Here is a 5,150-nt window from a genome sequence, read left to right as displayed (position 1 = left end):
AGGATATGTTGGAGGAGTTTCTGGACCCCATCTCTATCAGGGTCCGGCCCTATTCCTCCCCGGCCCTCACCTAATCAGGGCGAGATCAATTCTTCCACAATCGGAGCTCCTTTATCCACCTTTGCTTCTAGCCAGGGCAGTGAGGATACTTTTGACTGGCTTATCTGCCTCCCGAAGGCTGTCGCTGTAATTCTCACCACAGTGAAATAGCCGTCTTCAGGTCCCTGTTCAGGCACCAAAATATGTGGAGGGTCACTAACAGGACATCACACCATGATCAATATGATCAAGTGAAGTCCATTTATTGCAAACAGCAAGCTGTATTTATTTTGTGTTCTACTGTTCATGCCTCCAGCTAATACAAGATTGGTTAAATCCATTTTATGCACACGTTTTAATATTTAAGTTAATTTTAGTTAGTCTTTCCTCTTTATGTGTCTCACTGCAGTTTTCTTGTCTGTCTTTGCATCCTGAACTGTCTGCTTCTGAGTGTGCTCTTCTTTTTTCCTGTCCTTTAAGAGCATGGTGACCTTATTCAGTTTCTATGAAGGCTGGATTGTGCACATGTTGCATGTATCCATTGTCCTGCAAAAAACTCTCAACAAAACAACATAGCAGCTGTGTTTGCAGCTTAAATAGAAAATGGGGGAATTCCGGAAAGAGGATGACAGCTGGTCTGTGAGCTAGGAAGAGTTAGTTGGAGAAGAAGCTGATAAGGTTTGCACCTACCCCTGAAATGGATTCTACGAAGGTTGTTGACATGGGAAGTGAGAAAAAGAAAAGACAAACAAATGAAACCTGCAGTTGGAAGTTAGCTGAAAACAGTGGTGGGGACATCTCTGTACAAATGAACACAGTGTTCATTTATTGTAAAAAAATAATAGGTATAAACTGCCTGGGAAAGCACATAAGACAGCATGATCTCACAAACCTCTCAATGAGAGCTCTCACCGAGAATGCTGTTAAAGGGGGAAATATCTTATGAACGGCATATACTTCTGATTGTGTTCTGTCCAACTCAGCGACAGCAAGGGAAGAGGAGGCATTGCCCTGTGTGGAGAAGGTCCTTTGTGCAGCCCTTGCTACAGAGGAGCTTGGGCCTTGCTGTAGACATACGGCCGCTCACTGGAGCAGTTCCCACTCTTGAATCTCTCGTCAGCCAGGTACACACACTCGGAATTGCCGAGGACAGGAACCCTGCAGGGAAGAGCAGAGGCAGCGCTGGCTGCCAGGGGAAGCCCTTGTGCCCCTGTGCCCCCAGGCCCTGCCCGGCTCCCCGGCACTCACCGGGAGCTGTAGCTGCTGCCGTCCCCCCAGTGCAGGCGCTCGCCCCGTCTGCGCAGCCCGAGCCAGAAATCGCCGTTCCCGCAGAGGCGGCAGAGCAAATCCTGCCCAGGAGAGAGGAGTGGGAGCTGCCCCGGCCCCTCGGGGGGACACGGGCCCGGGGCTGCCCCCGCACGCCGGGGCTCCTTCCCTGCAAGGCCCCGGCCCAGGGCTGCAGCCCCGGCCCTACGAGCACCGAGCCCGGCCCAGCAGCGCCCCCAGGCTGCCCTCACCCACCCCACAGCGCCCGCAGCCCCTCACTCACCATGGCCTCCTCATCCTTGGCAATGGCCAGGGAGGCCTGGAGCGCTGAGCACCGTTCCTGACCCTACTCCCACGTGCTGTAATCCAGTGGGAAGTAGTAGCAGACCCCATTGTAGCCCACGTAGCCATGAGGACAGCCCAGAACCAAAAGCAAAGTCACAGATGTGACTGGAACCTGTGATGCTGCAGGGGGAAGAGGAGAAGCTCTGAGGATTCCCCTGTGCAGGGAGCAGGGAGCCCGCTCTGCCCCGAGGGGCTGGGCCCAGGCTGCTGCCCCTCCCTTACCTGCCAGCACAGCCAAGGCCGCCCCCAAAGCCAGCACCAGCACCAGGAGCAGCAGAATCAGCACCGCCGTGCCCATGGGATGGGACCTGAACCATTCACCTGGAGCAGGAAAGAGCTGCTGGCTGCTAGAAGCAGAGCAGGCCCTGCAATCAGCTCAGCCCATGGCCAGGGAGCAGAGCAGGGAGCCCTGAGGCAGTGTGGGCCTCCCTCAGCTGGCAGCCAGAGAGCCAAGAGCCTGGCTGCAGAGGGGGGCGTACGTGACCCGAAGTTTAGAGTCTGACTAGCTGAGGGCAAAAGGCCAACGCTCCTCTGCAATTCTTGGCCAGCACCCTTCGGCGTCTGTTGGCCTCGGGCTGCGCTGGCTGCGGACTGGCTTACACTGCTGGTATTGGGGAGGAACGGAGCTGACCATTTCACCAGGGGTTAAACGTCGGTTTATTGAAGGTATTGCAGGACCTAAACGTGGGGAAACTAACCGGGAAAAGTTTTTTAATAGGGGGTCAAACAGGGTTATAAAGGAGGGGGGTGGGTACAGGCGGAACCAATAGGGAAAGGTGAGGGGATGAACTTCACAGAACTGACACTCCATGGAGACCAATAATCAAAAGGTAAGGGAGGTGTCCTGGAACCCCAGCCAGCCACCATCTCCAGAGAGGAGAAGGTTCTCGAAATCTGGGAGGAGAAGGGGGTGATTGACTGGGCCCAGGGAGGAGACAACTTTCACTTATAAGGGAAACCAGGGGAGGAGCAATTACACATCGGCAACTATGAATAGCGAAGTTACCATAGCAACTTATCTGACAGGGTAACAGTGGGGGGAAAAACTGGGGGAACAAAACCATTTTACACATAATAGGGGAGAACACTACATAAATTGGGGGAATAACACAAGAAACTTAACAACACACTACAACACCTGGCCACAGGCAGGGACACAGCTGTGGGCACAGGCAGGGACACAGCTGTGGGCACAGGCTGCAGCAGGAGAACTGCACAGCCTTGGGGGCAGCTGGGGCTCTTGCTTCCAGCCACGGATGGGGCCCAGCAGAGCACGAGGCCTCTTCCAGACAGCGGGAAACAGCCACACACGTGCCAGCCCTGGCCTTGGGAGGGGACACGGGCCCCTGCCTAGAGGCCACAGGGGTGGCCCTGCACTCACCCAGGAATCTTCTGAGGATCCTTTTGTGTTCATTGCCCGTTGCTGCTGTGCCCTGGGGAGCCAGGGGCTCCCTCACACTCCCATCCCTGGTGCAGAATCCATTCTCCACATCTGCACTCACTGCACGCTCACAAGTGGCATCCCCCTGCTGATGCCAAGAGGCTTCTTGGGCCCCAGGCAAGTGTGGAACCGCGGCTGCTGGTCCCTCCTGGAGATGCCGGGGCTCGTTTGCCACTGCAGGAATGGAGCAGGATTCACGCTCCTCCTCTCAGGGGCGCCATGTCTCTGCCCAGAACAAACAGCACCTTGCTTGGGAGACATCAGGAGTGCTGCTGGCAGATCCTTTGGGAGCTCGGCCTCGGGAACAGCTTTCCAGCCGCGCTGATGGCACCCTGAAAGGGACACGATGAGAGGTCGCTGCTGGTGCCGGCCCTGGAGGATCAGGAGGGCGGTGGCAGCTGTGGCTGCGCTGTCGCCGCTGCCCAGAGGTGCGGCAGCAGGTGCGGAGACAAGCGCAGCCTCCGGCAGCTCTGCGGTGGCCGCAGCCGCGGCCCCTGTGGCTCTGCAGCCGCTGCAGCCCAGCTCCGTGCCGGGCCGGGCGCTGAGAGCGCCTGCGAGCTGCCGGCTGCTGCTGGCCCGGGGCAGCTGCGGCTCGGAGTCCGCCTGCCGAGGGGCAAGAAGCAGCAGGTCCGGGCTGCTCACCATTGTGCCCCGCATGATTCCCTGCCCCGGCGCCTCGGAGCCCGGGCACACCGAGCGCCGGCACGGCCGCTGCGGCTCCCTGCCTGGGCACACGGAGCGGCTGCCGGCACACAGGGCAGCGCCGAGAAGCCTCGGCCCCGGAGCAGGCAGGATGCGCCGCTCTGTGCCCGCACTCGGTGCCTGCAGCGCTTTGGGCTCTGAGGCACGTTCAAGTTAATCCCGGGCCATCCCCGAGCAGGGCACGGACACCTCCCGCCCCAGCAGCGGCCCCCAGCCCGGTGCCGCACGGGCGGGAAAGCGGCACCGGCTCCATCCCGGCCATCCGGGCACGGAGGAGAGCGCGGGCAGCCGCTCCCTCGGCTGCGATCCCAGCGCAGGGGGCACACGGGGGAAGCCGGCACCAGGAACTCGCCAGAATCCCCAGGGCCCTCACCGCGGCCCCCTCCGCCCGCAGTGAGCCCCGAGCTGGGGCAGCACCGACCGCGGCCCCACCTGGGCTGGAGCAGCCTCCGAGCTCCGGGTGCCGCCGCCGCTCCGGTATGAGACGAACGCTGCTGCCACCGCATGTTCCAGAGAAGGTGGATGTGGGGGCGGCTTTTGGCCAATCAGCGCGCTTGGAAAGAAGCACGTCGTGGAGAGGAGCGGGTGGAAAGCAGAGCAGGTGTCAGGTCAGGTCGTTTGTTTCGAAAAAGAAACTGAGTTAAGAAAATTTCCCCTCGCCGGAGAAGGTGGTCGTGAACGGCAGCACCGCCTGAAGCCGCTTCTGGTGCTCTCTGTAGTGAATCACCGCAGGGATTCTTGGGCTGGGCTGGGCCAGGCCAGGTGCCCGGGGCCAGCAAAAGCGCTCTGAGCCTCTGCTCCTGCCCCTGGGCAGGCAACAGAACACAGCAGGAAAGGCTCGGGGGTCGGGAAAAGGCCAGGCAGAGATCACTCACCGGTCACTGGTATAAAGGGACACGACTGGGGGGAATTCTTTGAATTTATTATGACACAAATCATGGCAAGAGAACGAGCGGTAAAGCAGCAGGGTTCAGCCTCGGAACCAGGACTGTGCCCTCGGCCCCCGGCAGCCGCAGCAGGGGGATAAAGGATCCCCGGGCCGAGCAGCGGCTCTGCCCCAGCACGGGGATGTGTCCGGAGCCCCCGCTCCGGGCCGGGCTCGGAGGGCCGAGCGCGGAGCAGGCGCTGAGCTGCTCCTGGAGCTTCCAGCGCTGCTGGATCCGGCGGGCGCGGCACAGGCAGTGCCGGGGGCATCGCTCGGTGCCTGGCGGCGTTTGCCGTCCCCAGGGAGAGACTGAGCCCGGCCCGCAGCGCCAGCTCATCCTCACCCTTCTATTGCAATTGCTCCATGGTTAAACCAAGGGCAAACTCCCTCTTGCCGCCAGTTCAAAGCCTTGAATCAAGGGGAGAACGGAGG

General features: G+C 59.9%; 1 long non-coding RNA gene across 1 annotated transcript; it reads right to left on the bottom strand.

The window, feature by feature from the left end:
* Positions 1-277: 277 nt before the first annotated feature.
* Positions 278-4,313, bottom strand: LOC135449823 (uncharacterized). The gene is made up of 6 exons (XR_010440852.1): positions 4,226-4,313; positions 3,032-3,423; positions 1,873-1,971; positions 1,589-1,770; positions 1,288-1,388; positions 278-1,197 (listed from the first exon to the last, which is right to left on the bottom strand). It is a non-coding gene; the product is annotated as an uncharacterized LOC135449823 (long non-coding RNA).
* Between the last annotated feature and the right edge of the window lie 837 nt (positions 4,314-5,150).

The sequence above is a fragment of the Zonotrichia leucophrys genome, chromosome 6 (genome assembly GCF_028769735.1).
Source record: "Zonotrichia leucophrys gambelii isolate GWCS_2022_RI chromosome 6, RI_Zleu_2.0, whole genome shotgun sequence".
NCBI lineage: Eukaryota > Metazoa > Chordata > Aves > Passeriformes > Passerellidae > Zonotrichia > Zonotrichia leucophrys.
This window is presented reverse-complemented; position numbering and strand designations above follow the sequence as displayed.